This window comes from Chiloscyllium plagiosum, unplaced genomic scaffold (genome assembly GCF_037043375.1).
Source record: "Chiloscyllium plagiosum isolate Xiang-an unplaced genomic scaffold, Cpla_swu_hap1 HiC_scaffold_22, whole genome shotgun sequence".
In the NCBI taxonomy this organism is placed as follows: Eukaryota; Metazoa; Chordata; class Chondrichthyes; order Orectolobiformes; family Hemiscylliidae; genus Chiloscyllium; species Chiloscyllium plagiosum.
In genome coordinates this window covers 22,588,768-22,609,616 of record NW_028270160.1, presented here as the reverse complement: position 1 = coordinate 22,609,616, position 20,849 = coordinate 22,588,768, and the positions used below count along the sequence as shown (strand labels likewise).

Below are 20,849 nucleotides of genomic sequence, written 5' to 3'. Positions count from 1 at the left end.
TGTGCTTTGTAAAGAAAAGGAGTAGCCAGGTCACAGACATCAATGAGGTAAATGATAATTGGTCTATTCTTGCTGGTGTTGATGCAGGGACAAATGCTGGCTCTTTATTTACCCGTTAGGAACCTATTCACATCTATCTGGACAGGCACTTGGGCCTTCGTTTAATAGTGCAACAAAATAATGGCACCTTTGAATATGCTATTGTCCTTTAGTACAACAGCGATCTGTCAACCCGAGTCTCTGTTTGGTTCTTCTTATATTCAAATATTTCAGAGGCCATAATCTTCAAACAGATCCTTGCTGATTTGTCTCACTTCATTTTATTCTCGGGTGGGGTGACCATTGCAGGATTGCATTCATTGTCCACTGTTAGTCACTGACTAGTAATGGAGGGCCTGTCCTTGAATTGTTGTAGTTTCACTTGAGAAAAACACAACTGAGCACACTGTTGGATTTGAAGGCTGATGACTTACATCCTTGGGTCTTAAAGAAGTGGCAGCAGAGATAGTGGATCCATTGATTATAATATTCCAAAACTCCAAGGATGCTACAAAGTTTCCAATGGATTAGAAAAATGCTAATATACATCTTTCTTCAGAAAATGAGGGTGGCAGACAGTAGGAAACTACAGTTTAGTGACTGTCATTGGGAAATTGTTAGAATTCATTGTAAAGGAGATAATATTAGGACATTTGGAAAATCAAAATGCAATCCACCAGAGTCCATATGGTTTTATGATACGTATGTCATATTTGACTAATTTGTTGGAGTTCTTTGAAGATATAACTAGCAAAAAATAATGGTGGTCTTGTAGTCTGAACTTCCAAAAAGCATTTGATAACATGTGTCACAAAAGATCACATGAGCTTGGATAGGTGATTGACTATCCAGCACAAAGCATGGAGTTGGGCTACATGCATCTTTTTCAATGGGCTACTACACGGTTTGGTTCTCGGGTTCCCAATGGTATACAATCTATATTAATAACTTGGATGTAGAGATAAAAGTCACTAGTCAAATTTGCAGATTATACTAAAACAGATGGGAAAGTAGTTTGCAATGAAGAAATTAAAAAGTTACAATGGATAAGGATATGTTAGGTGAACAGGCCAAAACTTGGCAGATGAAGTTTAACATGGATGATTCTGTTATGCATTTTGGTTGGAAGATTTTAGATTTAGATTTTTAGATTTAAACTTTATTGTCACATATACTGAAGTACAGAAGTACGGTGAAAAGTGTATTATGTTGCTCCACACAGCATCATCTTAGGTACAAAGTAGTAAAAGACAGGAACAAACTTAAAAAGTTAAGCATTACAGACCTTCATAGAATAAGTAGAAAGGTAAAGAAATAAGGTGATAGTTAACATTAAAAGCCTTTGTAATATAAACTAGAAAATTAAAGGGATAAATGTAAAGATTCAACAGTCTTTCTTGAATGTTTAGCCATGGTGGGGCCCAATCTCCTCCACTTAGCTTGCTCTCCAGGAGACCTCAGCTGCTTGTTCTCTACACTGCTGCTGCAGATACTGGGGACCTCCCTCACTACCCACTCTTCCCGCATTGGGCCACAATGCCATCGTCGCTACTGCTGCCACTGAAACTGCCACCTCCTGTCTTCTCCTGCTGCCTCTGGAACATGCCCAGGTAGTACCCGCTCAAAGTCTTCAAATGCCAGTGCGCACTGGCCCTGCTCTCACCATTGGCCACGTTAGATGCTGGGCAGAGACACCATCATGAGGCACTGAAAGACCGCCATGGGCCATCAAAAGACTTCCAAAAGAAGAAAGAAGAAAAGAAACACAAAGAAAGAAAAAGAAATGGACAGAGCGGACAAGCTCCAGTTGAAGCATCCCACTCTGCCACCATCTTGAAGAGTAAAAGGAATGGAAAGAAAACTTATCTAAATGGAGAGATACTTCAGAGTGCTTCAGGACGGAGGGATCTGGGTGTCCTCATGCAAGAATCACAGAAAATTAGTATATATATATGCAGCAGGTAAGAAAGAAGGCAAATTAAAGGAATAGCATATAAAAGTAGGAAAGTGTTGCAGTAATTGTAGAATGCATTAGTGACACCGCACCTGGATTATTGTGAACAATTTTGGTCCTCTTAACTGAGGAGGGATGTAATTGCATTGGAGGTAGTCCAGATTAATTCAGAGGTAAGGGGCTTATATTAATGAGGAGAAATGGAGCAGTTTAGGCCCATACTCTCTACAGCTTAGAAGAATGAGAGGAGATCTAATTGAGATGCTAAAGGGGATTGACAAAGTAGAGTATAGTAGATGTTTTCTCTTGTGGGGAAATCTCGAATAAAGAGGTCATATTTTTACAATAAGAGGTAATTGATTTAAAACAGAGTTGAGGAGATATTACTTCTCTCAAAGTGTCATGAATCCATGGAATTCAGTACCAGAGTGAGGTGATTGCCAGGATACTGAGTGAATTTAAGGAGGAGATAGACAGATCTTTAATTAATAAATGGTTGAAGGATTATGGAGAGCAGGCAAGAAAGTGGAATTGAGGCCAAGATGAAATCAGCCATGCCTGTATTGAATGGTGGAGAAGGGGCTGAATTGTTCTTGTTTTTGGATGCTTCCATGATAGTGTCATGATGGTAAATTAAACGCAAATGACTCAGCAATGATGAAGAGACGACAGGGTTAGTTGTTATTGCACAGTTGATTTCATTTCCTTCATCTTTCTGGAGAAAAAGCTCTGAAACAAATGTTTTATGAGTGCATTTTTTTAAGTGAGATGAATGTAACAAGAGGAAAACAAATAGGCAAATATACATTTGAGTAGAATTAAAACCAATTCATTGCTCTCCAACCTAAGTTCTAATGTTACTTTTGCAATGTAACTTTCAAGTACATTAAGCCAATATCTAATTTTGCACTCTTACCTCTCCCAAACATCAAATGATATCCATGACCAGAAGTTTGAAGTCACATGGCCGATCTTGTATTGAAATCAGCTCAATAATTGTAAAATATGAAATAGCTCAGCTATATCAATTGAGAAATATGGGCAAACACATGGCAGATGCAGTACAATGTGAAGTTATGCACTCCGGTATGAAAAACTGAAAGAAACTGCATTGTTTATATGGTGATATATTGGGAATTGTGGATGTTCAAAGGGATCGTGGTGTCTTTGTACACCAGTCAATAAAAGTAGACAGGCAGGTGCAGCTATGAAGGCGAATGGCATGTTGGCCTTCATTGCAAGAAGGTTTCAGCTCAGAAGTAAGGATGTATTACTACAGTTATACAGAGCCTTGGTGAGAACATGCCTTAGAGTATCATGTGCAGTTTAGGCCTCCCTACTTTAGAAAGGATACACTTGCCATAGAGGGAATGCAGCAGAAAATCACTAGGCTGATGCTGGGGATTACAGGACTGTCTTGTGAGGAGAAATTGGCTCAACTGATCCTGTATTCACATGAGATTAGAAGAACAGAGATGGACAGATTAGATGTAGGGAAGATGCTTTTCCTGGTTGCGGAGTCTGGAATGAGAGGACATAGTCTCAGGCTATAGGTAGGCCATTTAGGATTGAGATGAAGAAAAATTTCTTACTTAAAACGATAGTGAACCTATGGAATTCTGCACCACAGAAGGCTATGGAGACCAGGGCTGTGAATATATTCAAGAAAGAAATGGACACATTTTCAGATTTTACAGGCATCAATGGATATAGGGAGAGAACAGGAATATGACTTTAAGAAAGAGGATCAGCTATGATCATTCTAAGTGGCAGAGGAGGCTAGAAGGACTGAATGACCTACTCCTGTTCCTAATTTTGAAGTTTCTATTTCATTTGATGATTAAATAACTTCTAGCTGGCTGGTGAATGCCAAAGTTGAATTTCAATTTATCACAGCTTTTTGGTTTCTTTTTCACAATGGCAACCTTTCAACACACCAATTAATTAGTTGACATTTTTGTTTCAACATGTTTAGGAAAACATTGTTAATTGACTGTAAACTATGCTACATTGCATTAAACTAACTGGTACTTTCAAAGGTTCAGGAAATTTCAATGACTCTGAGTGTTTTATATCAAAGAATGAATGTCAACTTCAGTACTGTTACATTGTAAAATGCAGAAATACTTTCAAGTCTCAAAGTTAACCTAACCTGCCTAGCTGGATCAGAATAAATGTTTTATATGCCACCGAATATGATTGTACATTGGAATGCAATGCAAACCAACTCTAATACTACTAGATTACTGGATAACTTAAAATTCTTGGTCATAATGCAAATTACGCATGTGAAGAAGTTTGCTTATTATAATCCATGTCATTGCTGTTGCTTTTTGTATTCCATGCAGTTTCTGGAACTACTGCACCTTTTCGACAAAAGGGAAGATTTGCAACTATTGTGTAGAATCTTGCAGAACCATCAAGGGTCCCATCTACCAACTGCAGAGTTGGAGAGAAGCTTTGGCGAAGGCCCATTGTATCACAAACCAATGAGGCAGTAGAGAGGCTAGCTGTGGGCATTGCTGCAGAGAGCTGATGCCCTACCAGAGGCCAGCAGGTCATTTACTTGACAGCACCAGAGGGGAGGCAGTGGCTGCTGCAGAAATACACCCACTGGAGGGTGAGGGGGGTCAGGGATAGAAGGTTGTAGGCACGTTAGTAACTATGACTCTCTTTCTTGACTTGGTCAAGGAAGCATAGTTGCCGACTACGACGTTTTCACGTATATTTGGCGCATAGTGTATGTCGTGCCTCCCCGCTGGCCTCGCCGGTAAACCCAACAATCCTGAATGTTGGGTGACCAAACGACCAGAAAATGTACGAGACGGCTGTGGTCTAGAGTGACCAGCTCTCAAAAAACCAGTATGAGTCTTCCATTTTCAATGAAGCAGTCCGGCTGAGAAGCATCCCGGAAAAACAACCTCCCTGCAGCCTCGTTCATAACTGTGAGCTGTGATAAGTCATTAGGTTGTACATGTAACAAGGTCCATCTCGGTCCAGACCGAGACAGCGACCTTGCGACGTTACCTCCTACCTTACATGGAGCTGAGACCGGTCATCCCTCTCAGGGAGCTGGCTCACCCTGTAACGGATGACATAGATAATGTTGAAGAAGGCACCATAAGGGCAGCCAACCCTGCAGTTGAGATAAGCATAACCACCCAAACCTTCTACAACAAAAGTTATCGAGATATAAAGCAGGGCACAGACATGAAAAAGACTATGAATGAGACTGGCAAAGAAACAGCTGATGCAACTGCCTTCATGGAAGGAGTTGTTATTGAGCCAGTATGCAACAGAACACCTGTCTCGGAGGTAATCATCCACTATCCTGTCGATGGGCTGTTCTGCAAGGACTGCGACACCCTCTTCCCCACGGTGAGCCTGTTTAAGACCCATGTAACAAAAGTGCACGGAATAAAGAACATCCGTACAAGATGTTCACGCTGCGATAAGGCAGGAGAATTTCACTCAATAGCCTGCCATTATCCAAAATGCAAAGGAATGAAACAACCCCCAACTGGGGACTTTGCATGCAGGGCATGTGACCAATGATTTTCAACACAATCAGGCCTTGGTCAACACGAAAGGCACAGGCATCCGCTTCTTTGAAATGAGAAACGCCTCAAACCGGCACCCAAAGTCCAGAGCAAACCTGGGAGAAGCGACCGCGTATGGTCACAGGAGGAGGTGGCACTCCTGAGGGAATTAGAGGTGAGATTTGCAGGATGCAAATTTATAAACAAATCCATCGGTAGCATCCTGTAAACCATACACCAAAGCAAATCTCAGACAAGCGCAGACTCCTGGCAAACACCCCGACAGCGGTCAAGAACATCAGCGAGCCAATGACAGGTATAGACTCGCACGATTCTGAAGCAGAGAGTGTCCAGGAAAATTCCGACAACCAAGCCCAGCGCCAAAGAGCCAGCCATAAAACACCGGCTTCGATCCCTAAACATCGGGACGTAGATGACCAGCTAACACAAGCTGAGGAGCTCTTGAGCACGAGGAATGACCCAGACACGCTTGCCCTCGGAATCGGACTAGTGGACATATTACTGACCTACTAATGAATAGTAGGAAAAGAAGGGCAAACACAAGAGGCCCCAGAAAGATCAGGCCAAGAAAGACAAAAGGCCCGGCAGCAATACTGGAGCCAAAAAACGGTGGGCAGCACGTAAGGCGCTGTTTAGAGTAACACAGCAGCTTTACAAATCCAACCAGCGTCAACTAGTTCGCGAGATCATGGGGGCGCCGACCTCATCCGCTTGTCCTCTATCAAAAGAGGAACTGGAGACATGTTTCCGTGAGAAACTGTCAGCACCAAATAAGAAATCAAACATAAATAAGTATGCCCCATACACTGGCAAAGTCAATGACGGGTCCTTGATGAAACCCATAGAGGTAGAGGAGGTTGAAGCGGCCATCAAGGGGATAGACGAGAACAGTGCCGCCGGACCAGACGGCCTGAAACTGCAGGACATAAAAACACTCCATGAGCAGGAGGAAACTTGTCTACCCTGCCTCTTCTCCTTATGGCTAAAGTCAAGCACAATCCCTGATTCACTAAAAAAGAGTCGAACGGTCCTGATTCCTAAGTGCGAGGACAAGGAACGCTTGAAAAGCATTGATAACTGGCGACCAATAACCATCGGTCCAACGCTGCTCCGCTGTTCACGAAAATAATGGCTAAACGCCTGAGTGAAACAGTCGAGATAAACCCCAGGCAAAAAGGGTTCCTAGCAGCCACTCCCGGATACAATGAAAACATTGTGGTCCTCGAAAACATCATCAAGGGAGCAAAATACAATCGTAAGGACCTCGCAGTTGTCTTTGTCGATCTAGCGAAAGCGTTCAATTCGGTTGGGCACAAGCTACTGATCAAATCTCTGCAAAGAGTGAAACTACCCAAAGCCTTTGTAAGTCTCATCAAAGAAACACAACAGTGGTGGAAGGGAACGGAAACTTAACCCCCAATAACTATCGAGAGGGGCATAAAACAGGGCAACCCACTCTCACCAATATTATTTAACATCGCTTTGGATCCGTTGATGTGCTCTCTGGAGAGGGCCAACTCCATGCCCCTGGGCGGCAGAAGAGTCAACTGCTCGACTTTGGCCTTCACGGAATACACTGCCCTTCTAAGCGACTCACACACTGGTATGGCTAGGAATCTAAAGCTGCTCCAGGTATACTGCGTCCATACAGGCCTCAGTATTAACACAGCGAAGACTAAGGGATTCCACTTCACTTTTAAAAGGAAAACCTTCTTGTACAATCACTTCACAAACTGGAAGCTGCGGGATGAATCCATAGCCTACATACCCCCAGGCGACACAGAGAAATACCTGGGTGCCCATATCGATCATGGGCAGGTGTGGCAGAAGGGGAGTTGGAGGAGAAGCTTAAGTCCGGGGTTAAATGAATACAGGCAGCTCCTCTCCAACCACGACAACGGCTGGAGATCCTAAAGATACATGTTATCCCCTGATTGTACTTCCATCTGATCCTGACAGAAGCATCACAGGCTACTCTCATAAAGCCGGACCAAATAATCCGCAATGCCACCAAAGAATTCCTACACCTACCACCTCATATCGCAGACGGAGTGCTATACGCTAGCAACAGGAACGGCGGTCTAGGCGTCCCAAAACTGGAGGTGCAAATCCCATCCGCGATTGTTCACAAATGCGAGGCACTAGACATGTCCAGTGATGTGGTCATTCGGGCCTCCTTTCAATATAAAGGAGAGAGCAACACAAAGACCGTTGCGGGACTGCACGAGCTCAACGTCCTCAAGGAAATTGAAAATTTCCAACCCAGTAACCGCAGCAGCGGTGAAGAGAAAATTGACCCAATGACCGCCATCCAAGACATCATGCCTGCACTCTAGGAGGCAAACACAGGGCGACCAAAACCACCCCCCAAAGGTATGCTGGCTGGAGGGAGTGGGAATGCGAAAAATGGCAAAAGCCAGAATGTCAAGGGGCAGGCATCCAGTACTTTAGAGATGACAAGATCTCTAATTCTTGGGCAAAAGCCGGAGTACGACAAAAATCCTCTAGATTCATTAACAGCGTGCTCTTGCGGTGTAACCTGTACCCGACAAGAACCACATTATCTAGAGGAAGGCCAAACCGAAACAAACTATGCCAAGGGTGTGAGATGGCAAACGAGACCATATCACACATCTCAGGATGCTGCCCATTCATGAAAAATGCTCGAATAAAACGCCATAACAAGATCGCTGACCAGTTGCAGAAACAAGTCATTCAGTACGGCTGGACATCGTACGTGGAGCCCAGGCTATTTGCCAAAGACAGTTCCCTATGGAAGCCCGATCTCATATTTAGAAAAGACCAGAAGATCGCGGTTGTAGATGTCACAGTGCGGTATGAAAATGATAGTAAAGCACTGGAAACAGCATGGCGAGAAAAACAAGAGAAATATAATCACCTGAATGCCGAGGTCATGGAATTGACGGGAGGCTTGGCCCCCAAATACTTTGGCTTCGTGATGGGCGCATGAGGCAAGTGGCTGGATATGAATAACCGCCTCATGAAATTCCTTGTCATCGAGAGATTCGTTACGATACGTTCGCCCAAAAGACATCAAGACTCACTCTGTCATTGACACTTGAACTCTTACAATTCTTCAGTGACAAGTGAGCACCGTAAACGGTGCGGTAAAATCCTCCACCGAGACAAGGACCGGACGAACCCCACCAAAAAAATATAAAAATAAAAATAAAAAACGGGGGGAAGCCGGTCCACAAAATCCTACAACATCAACAACATCAGTAGGTCCCCGTTAATAATGACAATAACAACCAGCCTCATATAACATCAGTATCACTTGGTCCTTGGTCTGTGGTGATGCTAGAGATACACAAAAATCAACGAGTGATGTAAAGACTCGAAAAAGGCACTTTCCCGAGTGTTCCAAAATAGCAAGGGTGAGAGAGTAACTCTTACTGGGCCTCTCCCCCTCCACTTTTTTAATGTGGGTCCCTCAGCTGGTGGACCAAATAGATTAGGGGCTTTCACAGATTTACTCAGTTCTCCATTTAATCAGTGAAAGTGATTGTCCCAGCTTCAGGAGGTTGACAATGATGCAATGGTAGCAGTGTTCCTATTTTTTAGGCCTGCTCTTTCAAAACCCTCTCAATCGATACCCAGTGTAGTATTATTAAAGGACATCAGCAAAAAAGGCTAAAAAATAGAATGCTGACTCTAGTAAAATGAAGAAGCAGCAAAGAGCGTAGGCAGAAGATTTAATTCTCTGTCCGCATCATCGTTCTGGAAAGGTATGATCTAACCACATTCTCCGAACATTCAAAAACCCACATGCACTACTGTCTGTTATTAACCTCATTAAAACTTAATTAGAGAATGGTCTGGAGACCTCGGGAAGGGAAGATAAAGGAACTTGCTTACTCTAGCAAGTTGGTGAGTTTATAACAAAGTGGTTGTCAAGATTGAATCACCTGCATCTCTATCATTAAGAATATTATGACCGGCATACTGTAGTTATGAAATGTATTCTTAAAAACCTAGTCATTCTCAGAATGTGGAGAGAAAAGGAAAAGCTAACATTTTATTACTCATCTCTGGTTTTAATTGATATAGAATCATAGAACCCCAAGATTGCAGAAGCAGGCCATTCAATCCATCAAGTCCATACTAATCCTCCAAAGAACCTCCCAACCAGGTCCACCCCCACCCTATCCCCATAAACCTGCATTTCCCAAGGTGAATTCACCTAAATGCATGTCTTTGGACTGTGGGAGGAAACCCATACAGACATAGGAAGAAAGCGCAAACTCTACACAGTTGCCCAAGGGTGGAATCAAACTTGGATCCCTGGCACTGAGATGTAGCAGTATCAACCACTGTGCCACCCATGGTTATGGGTCTGGGCAATTTTCTTGAACTACTGGATTCCATGTGATGAAGGTTGTGTCAGTGTTGTTATTAGGTAGAAAGTTCGAGGATTTTGATACAGTGATGATGAAAGAACACTTCATTAGATCCAACTCAGGATTATGTAGGAATTGAAGAGAAACCTGGGAATTATAGTATTCACTCACACCTGCTGCACTTGCTTTCTAGGTGATTGAGGAATATGCTGCCAAAGAAGATTTATTGATTTTCTGCAGTGCATTCTGCACACATTGCAGCCACGGTACATTTGTGGTACAGGGATTGGATATCTAAGGCAGTGAATGGGCTGCTGATTGAAAGATATTGCTTTGCCTTGGATAGTGTAAAATTTATTGACTCTTATTAAACTAGCACCATCTAGGCAAGTGGAGATTACTTCATCACACTTTTGAATTATGCTTTGTAAAGTGGTGTGTGAAGTTAGGAGATGAACTACCTGTTGCTGAATACTGAGCCTCTGACCTGTTGTAGTAAGCACGATATTTGTAAAGGTTGTCCATCTCAAGTTGTGGTTAAAGTTGACCACTGAATATTGATAATTGGTGAGCTCAGAGGTGAGACTGCAGTATTCAGTTTACAGCTAACCCGAGAATGCAACTTTAAAAGAAAGGGTTTTGTGATTTACACATGAAAGAAGTGAAACTATCACTGTATTCTAATGGATGAAAGGCTTAACAGACAATCAATTTTTCAATGTATAATTTCAGTTACATCACACTGCAAATTTTAGCTATAAATTCTGTGTTACGATCGAGCCCTCCACAATCACCTGATGAAGGAGCATCGCTCCGAAAGCTAGTGCTTCCAATTAAACCTGTTGGACTATAACCTGGTGTCGTGTGATTTTTAACTGTATTCAGTTTATGTATTTTCATGAGTCAAACATTTTAAGCCCATATTTTTCAAAAATATAATACAAATTTCTAAAGTGGGATGTGATCTCACATTAACTAACTTATTATTTCACTCATTGGGAATGAAATTTAATATTGGCAAGGGTACAAAAGAGCTGGCAGTAGACTGGCCACCTAAATCTTGCAGGCCATGCCTCTGGTGCCCTCAGAGGGCAGCATAGAATCAGAAAATGTTAAGCACAAAAAAATATCTTTCTGCCCTTTATGCTTTTACTGGCTCTTCCATTGGGTTATTCCATCAATCCTAATTCTGTTTTATCCCCTGACATAGCCCTACAATTATTTTTCAACTTCTAGAATTCAATCTAATATTTTTTTCATTTTGAACATGATTCATGAATCTGCCTCTATCATTCTTTCAAGCAATTCCATCTAGTCAAAAACTGCATAAACATTTTAATAATCATGTCACAACTTCTTCATTTGTCAATTACCTTAAGTTAACATGCAGTACAGGAAGTTACAAGGATAAGAGCATAAGAAGGACATCTTGATACAATACATTAGAGCCTCGATGAGACCATACCTAAATTTTGTGTATAGATTTGGTCTCCTTGCCTGAGGATATGTATACTTGCCACAGATACAGAGCCAACAACATCACTAAGTTGATTCCAGGATGAAACCAACTGCCCTATGTCGAAAAATTGAGTAGAACAGATTGGTATCATTTGGAGTTTGACAGAATGGGAGGTGTATTTCACCAAAACAAAAAATGTCTTTAGTGAGTGACTCACTCGTGATATAATGAGATACAGTGAGTGGAAATTTCTGCGGAAAAATTTTAGACATTGAAACCATTTCTGGATCCCAATCTTGCTGATATCCCCAGTCCACCATCCTGCATGATTGTACAGCAGACATCCAATTAACAGGCATGTCTGCATTTGCTATCCAATCCCAGACAGTGCAGCAGAAGGACCTGTCACGTCACTTGAAACAAAAGTCATGTTCTAGCTCCATAGTGAAGGCTGTTGTATTGCTGATGTGAATGGAGCTGAAGGCAGCTCAAGTTTGAAGTTTGGTATTCATTGTGTGACAGGCAGCTTATTCCTTTGTCCAGCACACTTTGCTGTGAGCTGAATCTACTTACAAGCCTTTGCTGATGGAAAGCCTGAAGATTTCTAGTTTATACCCTAAAAATTAAAATTTCATGCTGATCTAAAGGCTCCTTGATCTCCCAATTTACACTTGTTTCTTGTAAGTATGCAAAGTAGACAAAGTAAGGATCCTGTTCAGCTTCAGCAACATCTCAGATTCTTCAATAAAGGGTCTTTGATTACTTCAATTAATACCTCAACTTCCTTCCTGCTTCTGTTTGAATTGTTGGCATTGTTAGTTTGACTCCATATATGGAAATCACTTGGAAGCAGGAATACATTAAGGTGCTGAGCTAATGTGTAACTTTATAAATATTCTTCCAGATCCACCTCCAAATATTTGATTGAGAAGATTCCATCTTGTACTGCCTCTGTTGGAGAGACTAAAATTAAAAGTGATAGCCTCAGGGTCAGCAATTTAGGATTGAGTTAAGGAAAAACCTTTTCAATTAAAGAGTTGTGAACCTTTGAAGTTCACCATCTTGATGTTCAAGACTGAAATTTATGGATTTTTAGGCATTAAATGAATCAAAGAGTATGGGGATATGCCTGGAAAGTGGAGTGGTATAGAATCATGATCATATTGAAAGATAGAACAGGTCTTATGCAATGTTCTAATTCAGCTTGGTTGTTTACTGAATGACAAACTGATATTTTTTAGCATAAGCCTCCATTGCCCTCTATTTTTTAGCATAAGCCTCCATAATCTCTATGGGTAGAATCTTACAGGGTTTGAGTGATGTGGACAATGTGGAATTTATGGAAGAATTGGGAAAGGAGACTGACGAAGCCTACCTCGATGTCAAGAGCATCTCGTTGCATCTTTTATGCATTCACCAAGAAGTGAGGCAAATTTTCATTAGACAGCGGTGGGTTGCCAATTAAGGAGGATTTTAGATTGTTAAACAACTTTATAACACTGCAACTCCCATCATTAATATTCTGCATTCTATCTTAACAAATACCCCAAACAAGCTAATATTCAGGGACATAGCTGGGCTCCCCCAAGTGCAGGTGCCATTGACTGTACACATGTGAGACTGAGAAGGATGTACCACAATGCTGCAAAGCATTCAGGTGGTCTGTATCCACCTTTTCCACTTCCTGGAGGTGTGTGCCCACAGCTGTCATGGCTCCTTCATCTTGAAGCACTCTCATGTACCTACTGTATTTGAGGGTCCAGGGAATTTAAAAAGCTGGTTACTGAGGGACAAAGTATAACCACTGAGACCATGCTCATGGCACCATTATGCAACTCCCTGGCTGATGGAGAGTGCAAGCTTAATACTGTCCATGTTTTGAACAAGGCCACGGTGGAACAGATGATGGGGCTGCTTTCACTGCATGGACCAATCTGAGGGCTCCCCTTCACTTGCCAAATAGTCCGAACAAAAGGTGCTACATCAGCCTGATGTGCTGTGCTCTGCAGACTTGGAGTAGGTGATGTGGTGACGTGATAAATTCTGAGGAACTGGGGAATGGGAACAGTCTTCTGAGGAGGAAGAGGAGGACAGCGGGAAGGAGGAATCTCTCTTTAAGCATGTCAGAGCCAGCTGCACTCCGCGCCTCAAAACAGCCAGTATGTCAGTGACATCTGCTTCCAACAGATGTCAGCTGAGTACATGGAATGCAAAACAGTCATTGGTCATGGTGCCAGAATTTGCTTTGCATCATGAAGTGAACTGCAGCCTCAACTGGTTTAGTTTGTATTTACTTTTTCTGGCTGTAATAAAAGTTCATGTTTGAATTGTCCAGTTGCTTGCCTGAGTATGATGTTCCCATATCGACAATGACAAAATGCAGTTCTCCAGTGAACACTGGGGACAGAGTAGCAGTGACCGAGAAAGTGTGTTCAGATGAAATACAATAACTAAGGTCAGGTAAACTGTGTGACAAGTTGGTTAAACAGTGATTAGAATGGACTTGTATATGTGATGGAGTATCAGCCATGCCAGCTATGTGCCGAGAGCAATTTAGCTTTGTGGCTGCCATGCCATAACATTGCCAATCAGAGACAATGGCAGAAAGTATAGCCATATCTGGCATTCAGTGGCCTTTTAAAGATGGCACAGGCCAAAGAGACGGACATTCAATTGGCTGCAAGTTGTAATGGGAACAGCACATGGTAAGAAAGGGATAGAATGACTTATAGAGTCATAGAGATGTAAAGCACAGAAACAGACCCTTCAGTTTAACTCATTCATGCCAACCAGGCATCCTAAATTAACCTAGACCCATTTGCGAGCATTTTACCCATATCCCTTGAAACCATTCCTATTCTGGTAGCTCATTCAAAGATGCCACTGGGGCAGGTAGCTAATTAATGAGGTCTATTTGATTAGATATGGTGAGAATTCTTATTAGGATTTGTGGTAAGAATCCTTCCAAAATTCTTGAAGCAACTCACACTTTTGAAAAAAATTAAGGTTCAGTTCTATACCTTTAATCGCCCAGACAGCTATAGCTTTGGATGCCCTTACTTATTACCATCTAGGAATGCATCTAGTTTGCACCGAAACTATTTCCTTCCTAAAGTTCTCCAGTTGGTCACTTACTATACTTTTGTTTAACATTGGTTGCAATGCACCTGGTTCCGAATCTGCTTCAAATCAGTGAAATTAGCTTCCATCATTTCAATGCTTGTATGCTTGATTTTCCATAACTACTTGAAAGGTGAATGATACTGAGTATAATGAAGCATGCATCATTTACACTACTTCATTCACCAAAATTGGATACAGCACACTTTAATACTCACTAGGCTGAAAAATACCAACCAACAAAGTTTTTTTTTCACATAGATATCAGATAGCAAATATAACACTGCTTCTTAGCAAAGGGGGATGACAGCAAACAGAGAACTATGGACCATGTAGCCTAACACCAGTTATTGGCAAAAATCCAGGAACCTATCGGGATATGTAACAGAGCATTTAGGAAAACATGATATTATCAAGCAGCATCACCACAGATTTATGGAAGAGAAAATGATAAGCCAATTAGAGTTCTCTGAGTATCTGACTAGTAAGGTTAACTAGGATGAAAACCAGTGAAAGTAGTATATTTAGTTCTCAAAACGTGTTCAATAAGATGGTGTATAAGATTTATTGTAAAATATTAGAACTCCACCTGGAATTGGGTAATAGATTAGCATGGATTCAGGATTGGATAATGAAAAGAAAACAAATAGGATGAACAAGAGATGTGTGGATTGGTAGGCTATAACTAGCTTGATGCAGCAAAGATTAGTACTTGGGCCACATCTATATTAATTATTTAGATGAGGTAAAACTGTTTGTAGATGCATTTTTGCTGACAACATGATATTAGGTGGGAAGATATATAATGAAACAATACATAGTGACTCTCGAGGGATTTTGACAGGTTAGGTGAGTTATCAGATATAATCCAAAGTATCAAAGTGTGAAGATGCCCACTTTGGCAGGTAAAGTAATACAAACTATTTTTTGAATGATGACAAATTGGGATATGTTTACATTAAAAATAATTCACAGAAAGTTACAGATACAGTGAGGAATTAAGACGAGAAATGATTTGTTATCTTGTATTGCAAAGACATTGTCGTATAATGGTTGTCTCGCCACAATTAAATAGCACATTGGTGAAGCCATACCTCAGTCCCAAGCAGGTTATATGCCCAAGGAATCAATTGCCCTTGATTCAGTTTGGACTCCAAATACTAATGTTCAAATCAAAAACAAAGTAATGAACTGAATTTGCAATAATAAGTCTCCAATCTTTTTAGTTACAAAAGGTATTTGATGACATATGAATATTATGGAATGCAAAGCAGTGATGTAATCTGGTCTATCAAGTTGCTCTTGACTGTAGTCATAGTGCAATGACTAGATTTATCTGGTATACAATTGTCTAGGAAGGGTAACATCCTCAAGGCAAAGAATGGGGCCAATCTAGGAAAACCTCAAAGAATATTTCCTTCAACTCTCAAAGAAAATTATTCAAAGCTCTGAGTGACTGAGGTAACCCAGAAATGATTCTAATTCCAGCTAACCAACAATTTACACTCTATAATCGAAAAGGTCCTCCCCATAAGGAATTTGAGGATAGTATTTTTCGACGTCTGTAGGAATTTATGTTTATCGTCTGTTCCTACAATTTGTATGGTAATAAATTACTATGAAATGAAGTATTTTCTGGCATCTAACCTAATTCTGCCCAAGTATTTTATGTGGATGTTGAGAATTTGATGACTGTGGCAGAATAAATGACAACTCCAAATTTATTTGTCCTCTTCAACAAATAGCTTAAGTTAAAAATGATGGAATGTGAGCAATGGACAGTGGGGAAAGCAGTAACCAAACAAAGGCTGATTTGCAGCCATTCCACAGAAATTCTAAAGCTACTACTAAGAATAATCCTCAGCTACCATAATTATGAAAAAAAACTAGTCCAAAGCACTCTAGCCCCATCTCATGATTGGGTTATAGCTGTTGGTTTCCTAATTCCCCAAATTTATTCCTACATCCTCTTTCAATTAATGTTGATGAATGATTGGGAACTGTATTGAAACTGGCTAATTCCACCTGGGGCCCATTACAGTCATCAGGAAAATGAGGCTGTCAATACATCTGTCTGGAAAGGTTTCAAATTCACATTCTGGAGGTGAAAGGTCAGTGTTCTAATCCATTATACCACCCAGTTCCTATGCAGCACTACTTAGAAAACTTCAAACACTTGATTCAGCAAGCAAAGTAAAAGCTGAATTATTGATGTGTTGGTGCTTAAAAGGTAGTTAATATTTTGAGAAAGTGAGGACTGCAGATGCTGGAGATCAGAGCTGAAAAATGTGTTGCTGGAAAAGCGCAGTAGGTCAGGCAGCATCCAAGAAGCAGGAGAATCGACGTTTCGGGCATAAGCCCTTCTTCAGGAATGAGGAGAGTGTGCCAAGCAGGCTAAGATAAAAGGTAGGGAGGAGGGACTTGGGGGAGGGGCATTGGGATGCAATAGGTGAAAGGAGGTTAAGGTGAGGGTGATAGGCTGGAGAGGGGTGGGGGCAGAGAGGTCGGGAAGAAGATTGCAGGTCAAGAAGGCGGTGCTGAGTCCAAGGGTTGGGACTGAGATAAGGTGGGGGGAGAGGAAATGAGGAAGCTGGAGAAATCTGCATTCATCCCTTGTGGTTGGAGGGTTCCTAGACGGAAGATGAGGCGCTCTTTATCCAGGCGCGTGTTGCCATGGTCTGGCGATGGAGGAGGCCAAGGACCTGCATGTCCTTGGCGGAGTGTCAGGGGGAGCTAAAGTGTTCAGCCACAGGGCGGTTGGGTTGGTTGGTGCGGGTGTCCCAGAGATGTTCTCTGAAATGTTCCACAAGTAGGCGCCATGTCTCCCCAATGTAGAGGAGGCCACCTCCAAACAGACCCCACTACCAAGGATATATTTCCCTCCCCTTCTCTATCAGCGTTCTGGAAAGACCACTCCCTCCGCGACTCCCTCGTCAGGTCCACACCCCCCACCAACCCAACCTCCACTCCCGGCATCTTCCCCTGCAACCGCAAGAAATGCAAAACTTGCGCCTACACCTCCCCCCTCACTTCCCTCCAAGGCCCCAAGGGATCCTTCCATATCCGTCACAAAATCACTTGCACCTCCACACACATCATTTACTGCATCCGCTGCACCCGATGTGGCCTCCTCTACATTGGGGAGACAGGCGCCGACTTGTGGAACGTTTCAGAGAACACCTCTGGGACACCTGCACCAACCAACCCAACCGCCCTGTGGCTGAACACTTTAACTCCCCCTCCCACTTCACCAAGGACATGCAGGTCCTTGGCCCCCTCCATTGCCAGACCATGGCAACAGGATGCCTGGAGGAAGAGCGCCTCATCTTCCGCCTAGGAACCCTTCAACCACAAGGGATGAATGCAGATTTCTCCAGATTCCTCATTTCCTCTCCCCCCACCTTATCTCAGTCCCAACTCTTGGACTCAGCACCGCCTTCTTGACCTGCAATCTTCTACCCGATCTCTTTGCCCCCACCCCCTCTCCGGCCTATCACCCTCACCTTAACCTCCTTCCACTTATCGCATTTCCAATGCCCCTCCCCCAAGTCCCTCCTCCCTACCTTTTATCTTAGTCTGCTTGGCACACCCTCCTCATTCCTGAAGAAGGGCTTATGCCCGAAACGTCGATTCTTCTGCTCCTTGGATGCTGCCTGACCTGCTGCGCTTTTCCAGCAACACATTTTTCAGTTAATATTTTGAGCCTGTTATTTGGTTGTAAGGGAGAACTTGTGGCACAGTATTAGATTATTTAAGCCAGAAGCTCAGAATTTCAGCACACACCGGAAACTGTTGACCATAGAAGGTAGATTCCTGGCCAGACAAGTTGATTATCAGCTTGTAAATTTTGCCAGTATGATGGCAACATGAGAATTTCCTAATCAGAAGTCTGCAAAAGGCAAAAATAAACTATTCAAGTACTTTGCCCATAGCATGACCAATCTACTGGACGTCCAAGGCCAAAGCGCCAGAAACAAGAATGGGATGTAAAGTCAAGCAAATGAGGTTGCATAAGTAGTTTCATTATATATGAAGCTGACACAGTTCATAAATACAGTCTGATCATGTGCAGATTAGGAGATAAAAAGTATAAGAATGCTTTTGTATATGAACTTGATATTCTTGCAACCATTCCTTCAGAGTTCCTACTTGCAAGGTCGGCTTTGTGAGGTGTTGTCCACATGACATTTGCAGCTGACAACAATTTAAAGCATTTCACAATCTTTTTAAATACCTATGTTCATGCCTGCTTCACAAACTGTGCTGCTTTGTATACAGAGAAACTGTATAAAAGAAGTTTCTCACAGATGCAATGCCAGATTCATTCTTGCTGTGCTGGAAGTCAACAGGCAAAGCAACAGGCAGGTATCACCTGCTCATGGATGCCCAGTTTGGGTTCCACCAGGACCACTCAGCTCTTCACCTCATACAGCCTTGGTTCAAACATGGACAAAAGAGGTGAAGTGAGAATGACAGCCCTTGATATCAAGGCTGCATTCAACCATGTATGACATCAAGGAGCCCTGGCAAAACTGGAATCAATGGGAATCCGGGGGCAAACTCTCCAGTAGTTGGAGTCTCAGCTCCAGGACATTTCTGCAGAAGTTCCTCATGATAGTGTCCTAGCACAAACATCTTCAGCTGCTTCATCAATGACTTTCCCTCCATCATAGGGTCAGAAGGGGGATGTTTGCCAATAATTGCACAATGTTCAGCACCATTCACGACTCCTCAGATACTAAAGCAGTCCATGTCCAAATGCAATAAGACTTGGACAATATTCAGGCTTAGGCTGACAAGTGACGAGTAACATTTGCACCATACCAAGTCAGGCTATCACCATCACCAATACAAGACAATCTAACCATCGCCCGTTGGCATTCAATGGTGTTACCATCACTGAATCCCCCATTGTCAACATACTGGGTGTTATCATTGACCAGAAACTCAACTTAACTCACCACATAAACACAGTGGATACAAGAGCAGGTTAAAGGCTTTCCTGGGTGAGTGCAGCCACAACAATACTCAAGAAGCTTGATACTATCCAAGACAAAGCAGCCCACTTGATTGGCATAATCATCTACGCTCTTCACCACTGATTCTCCATAGCAGCCATGCGCACTGCAGAAATTCACCAAAGATCCTCAGAGAGCATAGAACATAGAACAGACAGCACAGAACAGGCCCTTCGGCCCACGATGTTGTGCCGAACATTTGTCCTAGCTTAAGCACCCATCCATGTACCTATCCAATTGCCGCTTAAAGGTCACCAAAGATTCTGACTCTACCACTCCCACAGGCAGCGCATTCCATGCCCCCACCACTCTCTGGGTAAAGAAGCCACCCCTGACATCTCCCCTATACCTTCCACCCTTCACCTTAAATTTATGTCCCCTTGTAACACTCTGTTGTACCCGGGAAAAATTTTCTGACTGTCTACTCTATCTATTCCTCTGATCATCTTATAAACCTCTATCAAGTCACCCCTCATCCTTCGCCGTTCTGGGTCCTCTGCTGTTCGTAATTTTTATTAGAAAAGGCCTAGCACTCTCAACCTATCCTCGTACGACCTATTCTCCATTCCAGGCAACATCCTGGTAAATCTTCTGTGCACCCTCTCCAAAGCTTCCACATCTTTCCTAAAATGAGGCGACCAGAACTGCACACAGTACTCCAAATGTGGCCTAACCAAAGTCCTGTACAGTTGCAACATCACTTCACGACTCTTGAATTCAATCCCTCTGCTAATGAACGCTAATACACCATAGGCCTTCTTACAAGCTCTATCCACCTGAGTGGCAACTTTCAAAGACCTATGAACATAGACCCCAAGATCCCTCTGTTCCTCCACCTCACTAAGAACCCTACCGTTAACCCTGTATTCCGCATTCTTATTTGTCTTCCAAAATGGACAACCTCACACTTGGCAGGGTTGAACTCCATCTACCACTCCTCAGCCCAGCTCTGCATCATATCCAAGTCCCTTTGCAGCCGACAAGAGCCCTCCTCACTATCCACAACTCCACCAATCTTCGTATCATCTGCAAATTTACTGACCCACCCTTCGACTCCCTCATCCAAGTCATTAATAAAAATTACGAACAGCAGAGGACCCAGAACTGATCCCTGCGGAACTCCACTTGTAACTGGGCTCCAGGCTGAATATTTACCATCTATCACCACTCTCTGACTTCGACCGGTTAGCCAGTTTTCTATCCAATTAGCCAAATTTCCCTCTATCCCATGCCTCCTGACTTTCCGCATAAGCCTACCATGGGGAACCTTATCAAATGCCTTACTAAAATCCATGTATACTACATCCACTGCTCTACCCTCATCCACATGCTTGGTCA

The 20,849-nt window shown here is 42.6% G+C and overlaps 1 protein-coding gene, 1 long non-coding RNA gene and 1 pseudogene across 2 annotated transcripts in view; 2 read left to right on the top strand and 1 right to left on the bottom strand.

Annotated features, from left to right (window-relative positions):
• The window catches only part of LOC122561217 (GDNF family receptor alpha-1-like), a 204,058-nt gene that overhangs the window by 147,703 nt on the left and 35,506 nt on the right, over positions 1 to 20,849 (bottom strand). The window lies entirely within an intron of this gene.
• The window catches only part of LOC122561218 (uncharacterized), an 82,182-nt gene that overhangs the window by 46,570 nt on the left and 14,763 nt on the right, over positions 1 to 20,849 (top strand). The gene's annotated exons all lie outside the window — the stretch shown is intronic.
• LOC148145957 (uncharacterized) lies at positions 5,033 to 6,966 on the top strand (annotated as a pseudogene).